General features: G+C 45.0%; 1 long non-coding RNA gene across 1 annotated transcript; it reads left to right on the top strand.

The window, feature by feature from the left end:
• The first annotated feature begins 3,067 nt into the window (after positions 1-3,067).
• On the top strand, positions 3,068-15,077 carry LOC145544447 (uncharacterized). The gene is made up of 4 exons (XR_014081429.1): positions 3,068-3,831; positions 10,621-10,755; positions 13,733-13,840; positions 13,967-15,077. It is a non-coding gene; the product is annotated as an uncharacterized LOC145544447 (long non-coding RNA).
• Positions 15,078-19,670: the final 4,593 nt, after the last annotated feature.

The following is a 19,670-nucleotide window of genomic DNA, read 5'->3' as shown; positions in this document are numbered from 1 at the left end:
AGTGCCGGGAGCCAGCTCACAAGATCCCCACTCATGACAGAGTCATGAGGAGAAGGACTGACGAGCGGAGCAACTCAGGCCTCAGGGATTCTCGAGAGGCTGCCTCAGCGCTCACCTTAAAAATGAGATCTCTCTCTTTCTGATGCTTGCTATAATAAACCTCTTCTTATTTTCTATGTCTTAGGCAAAAGACCTTTCCTGATTCCCTACTAAAAAAGATCATTCTGAAACCTCATATCAACAAGGCCCCTGAACGGTAGCACCCTAAATAAAATTATCTGGGATATAGAGTATGCTGATCTAAATTCCTTTTGCTAACATATCGGTTTGTTTAATAAATGTACCTGTGCCTTTGGAGCTAATGTGCATGACTATTCCTTAATAATAAAACAGCATTGAGAGCCTCTGCACAAAAAGCCCCTATGGGCACAAAACCCTTCGCAGGAAAAAAGGCTTGTTAGGAAATATAAGAAATATTGCTTTATGAAACTGTTACTTAGTCTATATTTACTCACTATGTTTTTACTCTTAACGTATTTAGCCTATATAATGAAAGCATAATAGTTAAAAATTTATATAAATAAAAGTTTAGCTTTAATACAAATAATAAGACAATTGTTGATTTAACTGATGATTCTTACTTAGAGCTGACCTTCAGCTTGCTGTTTGACTTTATGGAACTACATTCTTTTCTGTTAAGCTCAAGGCATAGAGTAAATTACCAAAAACAGGTTTTACCCTTAAAACTTCCTGTTGATGAATTCTTTCCTGATGTGCCCTATACAAAAGTGTTCTGATTGATCAACCTTTATCAATAGAGAGTCACAAGGTGTTAGCAGGCCACCAGGCCAGAAGATGATGTAAACAAAATGAGGCTTTTTTGTAACTAAAGACATGCAAACGGCTTCGATGAAGGTCGAAGCTGCTGGCCCATTGAGCTAACTTGATAGGCCCATTAAGATATACCCATTAAGCTGAATTGGTATGTCCCTTAAGCTGAATTGGTATGACTCTATACTTTGCATTTGTTTCTATATACCACTAAAAATATAAAAGCTGTCTTAAAAAACAATAAAGTGGGAGACACTTGGAAATGCCGAGACTCGCTGTGTCTTCTCATTGGCATCGCCGACGCTGTCTATCCTGAGGGAACCCCTGGACCTGCTGGAGCTGGACTCCGGCAGCAGAGTGGGTCATATTCCCTTTGGGGAAAGCGATTGTAAGAAACACTCAAGGGCACAAAACAGTATGTATGTGTACCCTTGAGTAGAGGGTCCTCGGACCCTCCGGATGGTTCCATCCATCTGCCCATTGCCCCTAGTAGGGCACTGAGCCACAGTGGCTCTCCAAAGCACATTCAGATAACAGTGACCTGGTCCTCACCTGGCTGCTGGGCTTCTGATGAATTTGGAGTTAATTGCTTCCCGCTTGGGGCTCCAGTTCTTACAGAGGTGACTGGAGATGTTTTCTCCTCTCTCTAACACGGGATGACCTCTATGAATTACACACACACACACACACACACACACACACACACACACACGCTTTGTAGTACCAAAGTTAGTCCTCACTGAGGCTGACAATCCAGTCTCCTCCGGGGATTATACAACCAACAGAGAGGACAGGAAGCCTGAAGCTGAGCCAAGTTGCCTGAGGGAAGGGGCTGGGCAGAATCTTCCTTGTGCTGGGAGCCTGCTGGGGGATTGGGGAGGGCTGGTTGAGGGTAGGAGGGGGGAGGAATAAGAGTCTCTGGGGAGCTATAATGTCCCCTACATTCTGCTGCTGCTGCTGCTAAGTCGCTTCAGTAGCGTTCGACTGACTCTATGCGACCCCATAGCCGGCAGCCCACCAGGCTCCGCCGTCCCTGGGATTCTCCAGGCAAAAGAGTACTGGAGTGGGGTGCCATTGCCTTCTCCGTCCCTGCATTCTACTTTCCAACTAATGTGGTTTTTTAAGAGCAACTGTCTGCAGCGAATACCCAGGGCTATATGTATTGATCAACATCATATGAGAGTGGACTATCTTGGACAGGGGCCTTAAGAGAAGGGTGGACTGTGCCCTGTCACTGCAGTGTACCCCTGAGCTGCCCCCCCTCTCCTCTCCTCAGCTCTGGGCGGCAGAGGGAAGAGCACCGCCCAGCCGGAGCTAAAGAAGGGAAAACTGAGGCCAGGAGGCTTTGTTGGCCAGCCTCAACTGAAAACGTAGTGCCACTGAACTATACAGTTGTGGTTAAAATAGTATGTTTTATATTATGTGACTTTAACCACAGTAAAAAAAAAAAAAAAATAAGGAACCCTTTAATATATTTGTCATTGTACCGAGTAGTTTTTCAAAGAATCTATCAGTTATCTTTGTCATTTCCATGTTAGTGGATTTGTTTCCGGTATTCTGGTGTGGAGCTATCCCAAACAACATTGGCATAAATATCTTGTAAAATATCTTTCATTTATAATTATTGCCTCAAAATAAACTTCCAAGAATAAAATTAAAAAAAAAAAAAAACTGACGAGGATTTCTTTTCCAATCACCAATTTCAATCTCGTCCTGTCAAGTGGATCCCTTTGTCCTTACTGAAACCTGGGCAGATGCTACCACCTGTCGGGTAGTTTGTTTGTTAAAAGCCCAGGATAATTTGAAATGAAATTGCAAATAGCCAATGCACAGCCTCCACTCTCCCAGGTCCTGGCAGGTCTTGAGGCTGAAGGGACCCAAGTCAGAGAGACCCCTGAGAGTGGAGAGAGGTGACTGCCCTCTCACAACACCCCCCTTTCTTCTCTGGGAGCAAGACCTCCCTATATTGGGGCAGGGAGGAGAGAAAGGGGGAAAAAGCCAGCACTTTGTGGGGTGTGTGCGTTATTTGGGGTTTTCTCTTTGTTTTACTGAACAGGCTCTGACTGCGGTCATCTCTCAGCGGTCCTGGCTCCCCTCGTTCCCACCGTGGGCGCTCCTGTGTGACAGGTGTCCGCGGCGGGCTCCTCTGGTGCGGGGGTGAGGAGTATGCACACCTCAGGGCACCAACAGGCCCTTTCGCACAGCCCGCTAAAGCGGGAGCTTCCGGTCCTGACGCAGCCTCTTCCTTCCCGCTCCCCGCCCGCTTCCGTTTGTAATTAAGAGTCCCTCCCCGGTAGACGCTGACTGGAGGGGCAGACATGGATGCTTCAGGGCCTCCATAGTATCCAGTAGGCCCCAGAAGTCTCTGGTTCTCACGTGGCCAACAAGGCAGAGAGAGACTGCTTCCCCCGACGCCTCTCCCCGGGCTCTTCTGGCTCAGGTGGCTCAGGGCGGGTCTGCAGCATCTCCGCTCAGCCAGGTGCGCAGTCTCACCTTCACTAGTCTCCTCCCTGAGTCTCCGGGAAGCCTCCTGCTTCTGACCCGTGTTGGGGAGAGGTGGGGCACACTCGCCTCTGCTGTGAGACTTTGCCTTTCACTTTGGTTCCTAGAGATGCGTGGGGGCTAGAGGAAAAGCCCTAATTGCCCCAATAGTCCTGAATATACATTGGAAGGACTGATGATGAAGCTGAAGCTCTAATACTCTGGCCACCTGCTGCGAAGAACTGAGTCATTGGAAAACACTCTGATGCTGGGAAAGACTGAAGGCAGGAGAAGAAGGGGACGACAGAGGATGAGATGGTTGGATGGCTTCACCGACTCGATGGACACGAGTTTGAGCAAGCTCCAGGAGTTGGTGATGGACAGGGAGGTCTGGCGTTCTGCAGTCCATGGGGTCGCAAAGAGTCGGACACGACTGAGCGACTGAACTGAACTGAACTGAGGGAGGCGGGCGGCTGGTTTCTTGCCCCTGTCACACCCTTCAGACTCGAGAACGCTTTTGTGAGTACCAGCCTCCTTTTGCACTTCGCCCTCACGAAATGGGGTCAGCGAATGTTACAAAAGAGGTCTTAGGACAGGTTTTATGTCGGGTTGGTTGGGAGGGGGGTGACTTTCCAGGAACTACGACTGTCCAGATCTTAACTCTGCTCATTCTAAACTCTGCGTTCAAGTTGTTCACTAGCATCTCCTCTGGGCCTCCGAAAAGTCATCGGAGGGGCACAGGCTCCCCCCTGTGGCCGGATCTTAACATTGCATCTGCACAGGGTCACAGCCTCGGAAAATTCACGACTCTTAGTCCTACACGCAAAAATTCTCACACTACCATTCTCTTGTATTTACTTCCAGTAATTTTCCCGTGGGCACAGAAAGTATGAAGATAAAGAAGTGAAAGTTTTAGTGGCTCAGTCATGTCGAACTCTTTGCCATCCCATGGACTGTAGCCCACCAGATTCTTCTGTCCATGTAATTCTCCAGGCAAGAATACTGGAGTGGGTAGCCATTCCCTTCTCCAGGGGAATCTTCCCAGCTCAGGGACTGAACCCAGGTCTCTTGCATTAGCAGACAGATTCTTTACCGTCTGAGCCACCAAGAATATGAAGATATGCGTCTTTTTTTTCCCACTTAACTGCCCAAACAATGTAATATTGCTACTCTTAGGCATTTTTTTTTTTTTATTTCTTCCTCTTGTTTTTTTTTTTTTTATATAAATTTATTTATTTTAGTTGGGGGCTAATTACTTTACAATATTGTAATAGTTTTTGCCATACATTGACATGAATCAGCCATGGGTTTACATGTGTTCCCCTTCCCGGACCCCCCACCCACCTCCCTCCCCATCCCATCCCTCTGGATCATCCCATTGCCCCGGCCCTGAGCCCTTGTCACATGCATCGAACATGAAATGGTGCTCTGTTTCACATATGACAATACACATGTCTCAATGCCATTCTCCCAGAACGTCCCACCCTCACCTTCTCCCTCAGAGTCCATAAAAATTGTTCCATGCATCTGTGTCTCTTATTCTGTCTCGCATATAGGGTTATCATTACCATCTTTCAAATTCCATATATATGCATTAGTATACTGTATTGTTGTTTTTCTTTCTGGCTTACTTCACTCTGTATAATGGGCTCCAGTTTCATCCATCTCAGTAGAACCGATTCAAATGTATTTTTTTTAATGGCTGAGTAATATTCCATTGTGTATATGTACCACAGCTTCCTTATCCATTCGTCTGCTGATGGACATCTAGGTTGCTTCCATGTCCTGGCTATTGTAAACAGTGCTGCGATGAACATTGGGGTACACGCGTCTCTTTCAATTCTGGTTTCCTCGGTGTATATGCCCAGCAGTGGGATTGCTGGGTCATATGGCAGTTCTATTCCCAGTTTTTTAAGGAATCTCCACACTGTTCTCCATAGTGGCTGTACTAGTTTGCATCCCCACCAACAGTGTTAAGAGGGTTCCCTTTTCTCCACACCCTCTCCAGCATTTATTGCTTGTAGACTTTTGGATAGCAGCCATTCTGACTGGTGTGAAATGATACCTCATTGTGGTTTTGATTTGCATTTCTCTAATAATGAGTGATGTTGAGCATCTTTTCATGTGTTTGTTAGCCATCTGTATGTCTTCTTTGGAGAAATGTCTGTTTAGTTCTTTGGCCCATTTTTTGATTGGGTCGTTTATTTTTCGGGAATTCAGCTGCAGAAGTTGCTTGTATATTTTTGAGATTAATTGTTTGTCTGTTGCTTCATTTGCTATTATTTTCTCCCATTCTGAAGGCTGTCTTTTCACCTTGTTTATAGTTTCCTTTGTTGTGCAAAAGCTTTTAATTTTAATTAGGTCCCATTTGTTTATTTTTGCTTTTATTTCCAATATTCTGGGAGGTGGGTCATGGAGGATCCTGCTGTGATTTATGTCGGAGAGTGTTTTGCCTATGTTTTCCTCTAGGAGTTTTATTGTTTCTGGTCTTACGTTTAGATCTTTAATCCATTTTGAGTTTATTTTTGTGTACGGTGTTAGGAAGTGTTCTAGTTTCATTCTTTTACAAGTGGTTGACCAGTTTTCCCAGCACCACTTGTTAAAGAGATTGTCTTTTGTCCATTGTATATTCTTGCCTCCTTTGTCGAAGATAAGGTGTCCATATGTGCGTGGGTTTATCTCTGGGCTTTCTATTTTGTTCCATTGATCTATATTTCTATCTTTGTGTCTTAGGCATTTTTTAATGTAAAAAATTCATTGTGAAAAATAGTTAAAGAATTACTAAACTACTGAAAGACAATCACATGTTTTACACTCAATAGTTTTATTTCTGTCTCTGTTAGGGAATCTTCATTTTTCCAAGTAGAAGCTGTGGCAGAAGGAGAGGAGGGAGTTTCTTACATGCTTTCCTGAGTGTGTGTCCATACTTTCCCAGGCATTTTTACATGAGAACATTATGACACGGTAAATCTCTGTTTCACAGATTAAAAAGAAATTAGTTCAGAAGAATTAAATAACTTTCCCAGCGTCACACAGCTGGTGAGAATCAAGACCAGAAATGAGGTGATTTCATGACCACAAAGTCCAGTTACCTTTGAGATACTAGACCTGCTGGATTTCCTTCCACAGGAAATCCTATCATTGAGCGACATCAGTTAGGACAGTGTTCAGAGTGTTTTAGATCTGTTTTGCACATTCATCCAGAATGGCTCCAGCTCTCTCACAGGTTCCCTGGTGGGCACTCATTTTTGCCCTCAGGGCAGAACATCCTCACCCCCTCCCTGCCCCTGGAATGTACACTCTGCCCATCACGCCCACGGTGAGAATCCTTTCCAGGGATGCGGACTTGACAGAGCCTTGTGTTGTTGAGAACCATCTGGATGATGTACATGACTGACCCTGGTAAGGCCTCTATATAAACTTTAAAAATTTTTGAGGACAGGTGAGGGGATCTATTTGTCTTGTAGCTGCCCAAGACAAGCCTGGTATGTAAGTTTCCTTGCATATTAAACCTGCCACCTATGGTCTGCAGGGGTGTGCTTTTTTCTTCTCTCCTTGTGCTCTGTGTACTGGGGCCAGTTTCAGCTCTCACACAACAGCCTGGGGGCTGGTTACCAGGGGAGATTAATTCACCCCCACATCCCTGTTCTCTAGCACTGTCTCTGATAAACAGTAAGTCCTCATTAAAAGGGTCTTACCCCATAACATATTCCTTCCATGGAAAGTTCTTATTCCCATAAGGAGAGAGGTGTTCTCAACATTTTCACATATAGTCAGGTTCATTCATTCCCTGGCTGATTTCACTTAGTTTTGGCCAAACATCTCAAAGGCCTTTCCCTGGTACCCATTTAATTTATACATTGCGCCAAAAATGGCAGAAAAAAAAAGATTTTCTGGAAAAATAGATAGTTTTTCTCAGCCTGGTTTTCTTGTCCTCCTCAGCAAAACCAGGACCTTGCAATCAGGGTGCCAAGTTTAGCACATAAACATACAGAATACCTTGTTGAATTTGAATTACAGATAAATGATGGATAATTTTTTACCATAAGTAAGTCTTAAGTATTACAAATAATTTCAATATTCCCCAGATCACTGGAAATTCTAATTTAACAAGGCATCCTGTGTTTTATTGGCAGCCCTACTTGGGGACCTCTTTTGGCATGTTTGTGGAACATTCTGGGTGAGCTGGAAAGGGAAGCCTTGGGAAGGAATCAGCAGATGGTGGGAGCCTCCTTGCAGGGCAGCTGTTCTGAATCCTGCCTTGTTAATGGGAAAGGGAGGAAGGGCTGCTGTAGTGGATTCTCCCAGTGATTGCAAGCCCAGCTGAGGACAGATTCATGCTGACGGGCCAAGCAGCAGCAGGACAGGCTTGTCTGCAGAGATAAACGACCGAGAGGCTGAGCTGGGCCTCTTCTTGTACCACAACTCTGCGTCTTCCTGTGAGGTGAGCGATTCTACTTGGCTCTTCCTGCAGGTCTGCAGCTGAGAGAAGCCATAGGACCTCGGTTCTGGGCTCTCTGATGGTAGGGCTCAGACGATCGTTGCTGTTGTTGTTCAGTCGCTAAGCTGTGTCCGGTTCTTTGTGACCCCTGGGACAGCAGCACAAAGGCTTTCCTATCCCTCACCGTCTCCCGCAGTTTGCCCAGTTCATGTACATTGAATTAGTGACACCAATAGGATTAGTCTCTGACTAATTATTATCACTCCCAGTATCCCTCTCTCCCTGTCTCTCTGCATCTGTGTATCTGTCTGTGTGTCTGCCTGTGTACACCTGTCTGTCTCTTTCACTGTCTTTCCCCCACCTACCCAGCCCCTCTTGTTCACACTGTTTGGTGAATTTCTCTCAATGCCTCTAGAAGCAGAGCTGGGGCGGGGGTAAGGCATTCAAGTACAGGCTTGACAGGAGAGTCTGCACTGTCTTTGATCACAGATGAATTCTAGGAGCTTTGGTTTTCAGACTTGGGGCCCTACTACAGGCAGATGAGGAGGTTTTTCCTGTCTACCTGAGCACTGTAGGGCTAAAAGTGACATTCGGAGGCTCACTGACCACCTTGTCTTTGCTCCATGTGGTTCCTGACCCTGAACTGTATGGGGAGCATCTCAGGAACAGCCCTGGAGGCTGCACACAGCAGAGGCAGTCCATGGACTTCTGAGTAGTCAGTGAGCCTCGTCATCTGGAGACACAGCCTGGCTACACCTCATTTTCATGGGACGGGGGGAGTCGTATCTTGCTTGGATTTGATCACATCTAAGGATTGCCTGTCTTGCAAGTAGAGCTCAGAAAGACCTGTTTCCACAAACCCCTGCACCTCGGGGCTTTATTGACCCCAAAGTTATATGTGGAAGAGATTTCCAAAATTGTTTCAATCAGAGTAATGAAAGAGGAGGATTAAAATATCACTTTCTATTTTATGGTTATTTTGTCCCCAATTTGCCACCTTAGAGTATTTCACTAAGACCTAGACCTTGGCCATGGCATAATTGGTAGACTTCACATGTGAATGGATTTACACTTGCCTATGGGTTTCCCTGGTGGCTCAACAGTAAAGAATCAGCCTGTAATGCAGGAGATGGGGGTTCAATCCCTAGGTCAGGAAGCTCTCCTGGAGAAGGATATGGCAACCTACTCCAGTATTGTTGCCTGGGAAATCCCATGGGCAGAGGAGCCTTGCAGGCTACAGTCCGTGAAGTTGCAAAAGAACTGGACACAACTTAGTGACTATACAACAAACAACATTACCGATAAGAAACAGCTCTTTGAGGGTGGCCAGCACTTTGGAAATGAGCTGTGTGTCCTACAGAAGCCACAAAAGATCATGGAGAGAGTTAAGAACCTAGTTTAACTTCACCTTTGTTCTTCACGAGCTGTATAACCTTGGAGGGTTCTTAACCTTGCGACCCTCAGTTTCCTGCGTGAAATACTCATCAAGTGTCCAGCACAGCCCCTGCCACATTGCAGTAACTTATTCCTCAACAGCCATCATTGGGCATTTACAGTATACCAGGCACTTCCTGGAGGCTGGAGGAGATGGGGTCAGTGAGACAAACTACAAAAATTTATGATTTTATTTAAAAAAAAAAAGACAAGAGTGCAGGCTTGAGTTAAGTGCCTGAGTTTGAATCCTGGCTCCAATTCTCCTCAGCTCTGTAATTCAGGCAAATTTTTTTTCTATAGAGTGGGGGCTGATAGATTGTCACCTGGAGCTGAGTGGGGAGAAGGGTGCTTGGTAAGGCTCTGTTGAAACCAGTTTGGCTCAGAAAGAAAAATAGATGAGGTCCTGGCTGCCCAGCATAGCTATACCATCCTCTCGGGCCACTGGGGGAATGTGCAGCTGTGGGCATCTCTCCTGTGTACAGGTGTGTCCCAGGCCCTCTGGGGGTGACTTCTTTCATTGGAGCACAGTTAGCCTTGGAAGTGGCTCTAGGCTTGGAGTTTGGGATCCTCCCCAGGTTACTGATAAATTGAGTCTTACCCTTGGCTTTCCCACACCCTTTCTTAGGGGAAAGGACATCAGCTGAGTTAGACCACTCCGTGCTGGAGTTGGATCCCACCCAACAGGTCTTTGGGATAAAGGTTGAGATTTGGTGGTTCCATTTGAGCTTTTTAGTCATCCTAAGACAATTTAGTCAGTAACAGAAGCTTCTTTCTTCCCTGTCAGATTGTCGGCATTATCTATATTTGAAAGAATTTATGGTCAAAACCGTTTAGCCAGAGGCTTGCATTGAACCACTAGAAAGAAAACTACAGAGTTAGATACATAATATGGAAATACCACCTAGGCTCAGGTCAGCTCTAGCACCTAAGCTAAATAGTCAATTTTCTTGATATACACATATAGTCTAGACTCTGAATCCTATTGTATGTATATATTTGCAATACTTTTTAAAATTATTTATTTATTTTTGTTTTAGACTGTGCTGGGTCTTTATTGCTCTGCATCCACTTTCTCTAGTTGCAGTCAGCAGGGCTACTCTTCACTGTGGTGCACGGGCTTCTTACTGTTGGGGCTTCTCTTGTGTGTGTGTGGCATGTGGAATCTTCCCAGACCAGGGATCAAACCCATGTTCGGTGCCCTGGCAGGCAGATTCCTATCCACTGAATACTAAGGGAGTCCTCTTGAATGTATATTTGTGTTTGGAGTCAGAACTGACCCCACAGCCTACTAGCTCTTATTCGCTCACTTGCCCTTGAAACCAGTTAGACAGCAACTGTGAAGACCTTAGAACCTGTGTAAGTGGGTAGGACTGGGGACAGAATAACCATAATATAGAAAGTGATATTTAACCCCTCTCTTTCATTACTCATAGGAACGTAATCTGTCCTCTCCTAGGACGTAAGTTCTTCCAGGATCACGGCTTCACTATAGTTACATTTGAAAGACAGTCAAACCCTTGCTGATATGAAGATTTTTCTAAGACTTTTCTCTTCTGAAGAATTAATAGGTAAGATTTTTTTTTCACCTTTGTAACTTAAAGCGCCATGCTTGACATACTAGATATATCACTCTATGAATGAGGAAAAAAAAACTCCTAAACAAGCAACAATCGAAAAAAAATCTACGGATGAAAGCTGATTATTATCATATTATCATATTGTTCCATCTGGGGCTTCCCAGGTGGTGCTAGTGATAAAAAAAAATTCTCCTGCCAAGGCAGGAGACGTAGAGATGCGGGCTCCATCCCTGGGTCGGAAGATCCCCTGAAGAAGAGCGTGGCAACCCACTCCAGTATCCTTACTTGAAGAATCCCATGGACAGAGGAGTACAGCGGGCTACGGTCCATAGGGTTGCAAAGAATCAGACACAACTGAAGCGACTTTGCATTGTACACAGCACACATTTTTCATCTGTCTCATTCTTTGCCTAATTTCTCTCCTTACTTTGCTTTGGGTGGTCAATTTGGAACAGTAAAAAATACTTTAGTTTAACCAGATTCACAAGCAGGAATAATTACTAAAATATGAGAATGTGTTTGACTTAACATGTTATATCCCAGTAGAGTTATGCTCAGGATTATTAATACTTTTTGAATCTGAAGATTCCTGTCTTTTATCAGTTCTAGGATATTCTCAGCCACTCTATCTTCAGATATTACTTTACCCATGCTCTTCTTTTAGAACATCTATCAGACATGTATTAGACCTTTATTTTTCCATGTCTCATTTTGCTCACATTTTTAATCTGTGTCTCTGTTACATTCTGAATAAATGCTTTAGATGTACTTATACTTCTCAAATTCTCTACAGCTTTATTTAATCTTTTCCATTTTCTGTTGACTTTGATTTTAATAATGAGTTTTCATTTCTAGAACTACCTCAGTCTTTTTCATATGCACCTCTTACTTGATAATGTCATAGCCTTATGTTTAATAACATTTATACAGCTTCTAAAATTGGCTTTGTAAATTATATCTTGGGCTTCCCTGGTGTCTCAGGGGTAGAGAATATGTCTGTCAATGCAGGAGACACAGGTTGGATCCCTGCATCAGGAAGATCCCCTGGAGAAGGAAATGGCAACCCACTCTAGTACTCTTCCCTGGAAAATCCCATGGTCAGAGGAGCCTTGCTGGCTGCAGTCCATGGGGTCACAAAAGAGTTGGGCACAACTTAGCAACTAAACAACAACAGCCAATTTTATCTTAAATTCTGTTGTCTGAAATTCTAATCCTATAGTTTCTTTGTGTGTTGTTTTACATTATATTATGAATTCACCTTGAGTAGGATTTTGGTTGTAGGAATCTATGTGAGCTCATTTGAAAATGCATTTCTGCTAAGAGACTTTGTTGCTTCTACAGGAAACCTCAAGGTTATTGTCTGCTGGAAAACACTCTTTTTTATAAAGTTCCCAGTTTGGTTTTCCACATCAAATGGATTAGAAAACCTCAAACCCAAAATCACGTTGTGAGGGCAGGCTTGGTATTATAAACTCTCAGGGGAGACTTCTCTACCTGACTTTCACCCCTAACAACTCACTGATGGAGAAAGCTTCTTGTTATCTTTTCTTACCTCTCTGTGGAAACAAAGCTTTTCTAGCTTACCTTTTCAGTGAGAGTATAATCCTTTCCAGGGGGAGGAAGTGGTTGAGACTTCATACAAGTGCCACATTGTAATTATTTGTTTGGGCTGTGCTGGGTCTTCGTTGCCGTGCACGGGCTCAGTAGTTGCAATGTGTGGGCTTAGTTGGTGCATTTGGGATCCTCATTGCTCAACCAGGGACTGAACCCAGGGTCCCTGCATTGGGAGTGTGGAGTCTTATCCATTGGATCACCAGGGACATCCCAAGGGTCTCATTTTAAATCCAAGCCTTCTACAGGCCTGAGATTCTCCTGTCACCACACAAGTGTTAAAATACACATCATGGTTTGTTGGGTTTCCCTGGTGGCTCAGATGATCAGGAATCTGCCTGCAATGAGGGAACCCCGGATTCAATCTCTGGGTCAGGAACATCCCCTGGAGAAGGGAATGGCAACCCACTCCAGTAGTCTTACCTGGAGAATTCCATGGACAGTGGAACTTAGCGGGTTACAGTCCATGAAGCTGCAAAAAGTTAGACACAACTGAGCAAAACTAACACCATCATCTCCAGCCCCTACACCTGTAGAGCCGCCAGAGTGTCCAGTCATTATTCATTTGTCCAAGTTGTGGCTACCTCTTCTTTTATGGTCTCAAGGATTTCACTGATGGTCTCTGCAAGCTTGACCATACTCCTAGATGGATTAACTATACCCTCTCAACATTTCTAGCTGTCATTCTGTTGTGGGGTTTTCACACTTCTCTGGTTCACAATGTTTCTGGAAAGGCGCCTCCTCACCTATGTCAGTGTCAGCAAGACTCCATGTCCAATGACAGCATGGTAGTTATTGCAATGAAGCTGGAAGGAGTTCCAGGCATGGATCCATCAGAATTCACTTTAGGACACAAATGTGGCCAACTTGTAGCTGTTATCAAAACAAGCACAACATTTATGTTCAGTGTGAACACTTTGAAAAACCAGCAGAAAGATAAGAATTTTTTTTTACCACATCCTTGTGTTTTGCATATTTTCAGTGAGGATGGTGTTATGTTCACAGTTCTCTTCCCTATGTAATTTGAAAATCACATCCTGACTTTAGAGAACCATGTCCTTTACTTCAGACCTGAAGCAGCTTATCCTGTGTATGAGTAAGATGGTGTGCAGGGGAGGGGGAACTAAAGCCAGAAAGACTTTGCTTCTGAAAGCTTTCTTTCTTGGGGTTCTGCTTCTATGCAAGTGACAGATTTTGATATTCCACCTCCTTTTTCTCCCCATCTGGAGTTTTTTTGGAAAGCAGCAGAACAGGAGATGGAGGTGGGGGAACGCCATCCTAAGCTTTGCAGCTACTGCTGCCTGATGATTCAGTGTGTTGTGCCCTTTCTAAAGGGATCCTGTTGTATTTTTCTTAGACTGAGACGCATCTGTTAATGTCTTCTCCATGATACGAAGAAGACGAACCCATGCCCCGGTTGAGCTAGGGCTTGGTCCCGTTGCCCTGACCGTGGAGTTGCCCAAAGGTGAGCTCTTCTCAGTTGTGTGGGAAGAGAACCCATCTGATGACAACAGTAACATGAAATAATTCAACTGTGCCTTTTGTGACACTTCCTGTCGCTCTTATCTATGTTTTCTCATTTGTCCTTCAGTTACCATGAGAGGCAAGCAAGAATCACTCCAGTTTTACCTGTTTGGAGAGTAAGGTTTATCAAAAGTGAAACTGAATACTACAACAAATTACAGAAGAGAAATATTTTTTAAATGAACAGATCTTAAGAATGAATGACTTACTGATACCAAGTAGAAAGCTGGGGAAATGATACAGACAAGTTACCAAAAACACACTGTAATTAGAGGGCGAGATACATTGTTACAAATCTTACCAGTAGAAGTGGGGGGAGTGGAAGCGGTGACAGATTTTTCTCTTCTCGGGCTCCAAAATCACGGTGGATGGTGACTGCAGCCATGAAATTAAAAGACGCTTGTTCCTTGGAAGGAAAGCTATGACAAACCTAGAGAGCATATTAAAAAGCAAAGACATCACTTTGCCAACAGAGGTCCATATAGTCAAAGCTATGGTCTTTCTAGTAGTCATGTACGAATGTGAGAGTTGGACCATAAGAAAGGCAGAGCACCAAAGAATTGATGCTTTTAAACGGTGGTGTTGGAGAAGACTTCTGAGAGTCCTTTGGACAGCAAGGAGATCAAACCAGTCAATCCTAAAGAAAATCAACCCTGAAAACTCATTGGAAGAATTGATGCTGAAGCTGAAGCTCCAATACTTTGGCCACCTGATGCGAACAGGTGACTCATTGGTAAAGACCCTGATGCTGGGAAAGATTGAAGGCAGGAGGAGAAGGAAGTGACAGAGGATGAGATGGTTGGATGGCATCACTGACTCAGTGAATGTGAACTTAGGCAAACTTCAGAAGATAGTGAGGGACAGAGAGGCCTGGTGTGCTGCAATCCATGGGGTCGCAAAGAGTTGGACACAACTTAGCAACTGAAAACAACAACAACAAACAATGTAAAGTAAAAGGAATAATTAGGAGATGCAGTATCTGACAAAGGGTGAATACCAATTTCTTTGTTTTATATATCACAAAATCATAAGGCTAACTCTGGAATTAAAAAAAATGTAGCTTAGACAAGGAGGGAAGTTGATTGTACTTTGCATTTTCAGTTTATCCATACTATCTGAACTTTTTTTTTTTTGCTGTGTAGTTGAAACCGAATTTAATAACACTATGACCTCAAGACTGAATTAAGGGCTACAGCTTCTTTCTGTAGTTGAGTTTGGGTCTCTACTTCCAGGCTGGATCATTTTTAGCCTTCATGAGGCCACCTACCCCCTGTCCACCCCACTGGAGGCAAGAAATTCACCTACTTCTAACTCTCTTCTGTTGAGCTTGCTGATTTAACTTTTTGAGGGAATAATAGACAATTTACCAGTGCCCCTGAACTTAAGGAGAAGGAAACGAGCGTTTGCTCCGTCAAGCACTGTGCTGGCAATTCAATGCCACTGTCCCATTTTATCTTCACCTCTGGCTGGTGAAGTAAGCTGTGCTCCCTCATTTTGCAGATTAAACACTTACCTGAAGTTTGTGAACCTCATGGCTTTGGAGACATGGTTAAGTAACTCCAAAACGGAGCGCTTTTCACTAAACCACCGGGCTTCTCAGTTACCTGGAACATGAAGCCAGACTATTCTTTGCCTCAGCACCAAGCCTGTTCAGGGCCTGGCTGGGAGGAAGGAAAGTGACCTTAGAGCCCAGGACCACGCACCGTGCCTCTTGGGCCCCCAGGCACAGGGTTGAGCATCGCTGAGCCTGGCATCCTCTCTGCTCTTCCGTCTCTGCAGTCCAGGACCAGGTCTGCATGACTGCCTGCTCGCCAGGAAATACAGTTTTCTGAATGGATTCCTTGTTTTCCACCCACGGGGCCTCCCGGGCAGTGCAACAGTCTGCCCACACCCTTTGCTGCTGAGCCTGGCGGGCGCTGAGCTCAGACCATGGGGGACATGGCTCGCTGTCCCCTTGCGCCCAGTTTGGACACCCGAGGACACCTGGGTCTGGAAGCAGCAACAGGGTGCCTGCTAGCTAGGGAAACTGGCAGCTGCTTTTCAGGAAAAACAGCAACAACCCTCTGTTCACAGGATGGACGGGGGCTTCCAAAAGTGGGGAGAATAGCCCCTGTATTGGGTTCCTGCTTCCACAAAGAGACTCTGCTCTCCAGTAAAAGTCCTCAGCATTGTTGGATGTGCTCTGGGTCCCAGAATGGAAATTGTTGTTCCTTCCTGGTATTTAAAATACACACACCACACAAATGGAAAACAAGACCCTAGCGTTTCTCTGGCACCTCTTACTCCTTTTAACTAGAGCCCTTTATGACGGAGCCGCCTGGTCCCTCCGGCCCCCTGGGGGTCCACTATTGGCGCCTCCAGCCTTGTTAACAGGGTTAAAAGCTGGTTCTGGGAGCACCTCGCAGGCCAGCCTACTGGTGAGGAGGGGGCAAAGGAACCTGAGAGAGTCATGCCCTGAAAAGACCTCTTCTGCCACAACCATAGACCCCAGAGAAGTGACTACAGCATTTTATTTAGATGTACATACCTATTTAAACCCCTGGGATTTTTGAAAAGGTCATCCCCCTGAAAGATCAAAATCAAGAGGCATTTTCATTTCCTTAAAATCAATTGTAAAGGGAGAACTGCATCTGCCCCTCCCCCATTCCTGGAGTTTATCATCTAAGAATTAATCACAGATAATGCTATGCTCTATATATGCTCTATGCTGTTTCTTTATATGCTATAAAGAAAGCTGAACGCCAAAGAATTGATGCTTTTGAACTATGGTGTTGGAGAAGACTCTTGAGAGTCCCTTGGACTGCAAGGAGATCCAGCTAGTCCATCCTAAAGGATATCAGTCCTGAATATTGATTGGAAGGTCTGATGTTGAAGCTGAAACTCCAATATTTTGGCCACCTGATGCAAAGAACTGACTCATTTGAAAAGACCCTGATGCTGGGAAAGATTGAAGGCAGGAGGAGAAGGGAATGACAGAGGATGAGATGGTTGGCTGGCATCAACGACATGAGTTTGAGCAAACTTCGGGAGTTGGTGATGGACAGGGAGGCCTGGCGTGCTGCAGTCCATGGGGTCACAAAGAATCGAACACGACCAAGTGACTGAACTGAACTGAACTGAATGCTATGCTCAGAAACTTCCTGGGCAATCATTCTTTAGTTTCTACTTTCAGATTCTTTCGGAGAAGGAAATGGCAACCCATACTCTTGCCTGGGAAAGTCCATGGACAGAGGAGCCTGGCGGACTGCAGTCCATGGGGGTCACGAGGAGTCGGAAATGACTGAGCAGCTGAACAACAACAGTGCTGCTGAGGCTTTTCAGGGAAGCTCTGGAGCCCATTAGCCCTTTGCTGCCATAGGTCTAGAGACTTGCCTAACCTCTCTGAGCCTTGTTTTCTCATCTGTGAAATGGAAATAGCAGCCTTGACCTCACAGCCTTGCTGGGAGTATTAGGATGTGGAGACAAGGGCTCAGCAGTGTAACTGACACTTACACACTGAAGTGAACATTCAGGAATAGCAGGATGCTCACGGACTGATCAGAGTTTGGAAATGGCTTTTCCACTGGCTTTTCCAGAGCTTTCCAAAGCTGGAGCCATCTTTCCGTTCTCAGCACTTCCCCTGGCTCCTCATTCACCCTCCTCTCTAGTTCCACTGGGATGCTCTGCCTTCCACATCCTTCCCACCCCTCCAGCCTCAGCTGTCTCATTTTGTAACCCCTCAGCCCCTTCCTTCTGTGCTTCCGATCCCCGAGAAGGCCCCTCCAACCCACAGTTCACAGCAGACTCGCTGTCTGAACCACATCCTCTTTAAACCATCATGGAATCTTATTCCTCCACCACTGGAGTGTAAACGTCCAAAGGCCTGGGGTCCTATCCCTCTTCCAGAAACCAAACAGAGGCTAGGAAACACGCCACCAGCTCATCGATTCTTGTTCAGTGAATGAATTCGTCATCTTTACAAATTCTTACAGAATGAGTCAAATAAAAAATAAAAGTGTTTGCTTAAAGTCCTGCCCTGTAGCTTAGCATCTGAGCCTAAAACTCTGTATCCAGACTCCCTGTTCCGCCCTCTCTCTCAGCCACATGCCCTCATACTGTGCCTCTCACTGATTTCTGCCTTTGGACCTTTGTTTTCTCTGTTCTTTGTCTCTTGAATGACCCCTGTACTTGAGCAAGGTCCCACCTATCCATCTAGGTTCAAGTTCAATGCCAGCTTACCTACAAAGTCAGCTGCCCCTTCAAACAGACAGGGTTTGTTTAGCCTCTTTCCTTTCCTTATTCTCACTGATTTTGGACACTTTAAAAATTTCTGTCCATTTTTTTTTTTTTGCCTGTATATACTTGTTTAGGTATGTTCCCCAACTCCGTTTAAACTTCTTGAGAACAGAGACCATATTTTGCCCTCACAAGGTTATTATGAGGGTTAATAAGATAGCATAGGTTAGGAAAGAGCGCAGAGTTAGTTGTGTTAAATTTGTGGCATCTTGGGCCTTCCCTGGTGGTCCAGTGGCTAAGACTCTATGCTCCCAATGCAGGAGGCCCAGATTCAATCCCTAGTCAGGGAACTAAAAGATCCTGCATACCACAACTAAGACCAGGTGGGGCCAAATAAATAAAATATACTTTTAAAAATTGTGGTATGTTGGTGACCCTCCACCCATCTGTTGCTCCAAGACCTAGTACGCAGCTTGGTACACATATGCTTGATAATCTGTACTGCATAAATGATTAAAAAATAGAATAAAAGGAGCCCTCTTGGAGGTCTGTGCTTCCAAGTAGGATAGGAGGATCATTGACTGTATTTAGTGATGAAAGAAGGTTCTGGCTTCATCTGCTTCATGTTCCCCTTCCTCGCCCTATGAGAACACCAGTGCTGGACTGGTGTGGTTGAAACAGAAGGAAGAGCAAGTACCAAAGGGTGGGAAAATTGGGGCAAGGGAAGAACAAAACTCATGTAGCTATAAGTGGGGAGCAAATTTTTTTCAAAAAATAAAATATGAATGAGATACAGAAAAAGCAGAAATGAAAAGATGATTTTAAGAAATATTGCTAAGGACTGAATTTCTTTGTGAATATATAAAGAAAAATGGGCTTCCCAGATGGCGCTCATGGTAAAGAACCCGCCTTCCAATGCAACAGGAGACATAAGAGGCTCAGGTTCAATCCCTGGGTTGGGAAGATCCCCTGGAGGAGGGCACAGCAACCCACTTCAGTATTCTTGCCTGGAGAATCCCTTTGACAGAGGAGCCTGGCAGGCTACAACCCATAGGGTTGCAGAGAGTCGGACATGACTGAATCGACTTAGCATGCATGCACAGGCACATATAAAGAAAAACAACATAAGAAGGAAAACAAAAACTTGAGTATTTAGTAACTGAACCAGTGGACCACAATGGCAATCACTTACTGCAAGCGTGTGATGTTCTGTGCCAGGTTGCTTTGATCAGGACCCAGAGAAGTAATGATCTGAGGTAGCCTGTGAGCAGGAGAGGCTTCTCTCAGGTTGGGAGTCAGCTTCCCCATGGCTGGGAGGATGTTCAAGCCCTCCGCCTCCCACTCCTGTTTTCCTGTCCATCTCACTTCCCTGCCCTTCAAACTCACTCTGTGCACTTCAACTAAAGCAGCCCATTTCTAATCCCCAACCAGCGCTTTCTCGGACCTCCATTCTTTAGCACATGCTGTTTGCTCTGATCAGGATGCCCTTGGCTCCCTAGAGGATGACTTCAAGAGCATCCTCCTGTGTATCGCTTTCCCTGAGTCCCTCCAGGAGC

The sequence above is a fragment of the Giraffa tippelskirchi genome, chromosome 4, assembly GCF_054371585.1.
Source record: "Giraffa tippelskirchi isolate mGirTip1 chromosome 4, T2T-mGirTip1v1.2.pri, whole genome shotgun sequence".
NCBI lineage: Eukaryota > Metazoa > Chordata > Mammalia > Artiodactyla > Giraffidae > Giraffa > Giraffa tippelskirchi.
Note: the sequence above shows the minus strand (reverse complement) of the source record. Positions and strands in the feature narration are given on the sequence as shown.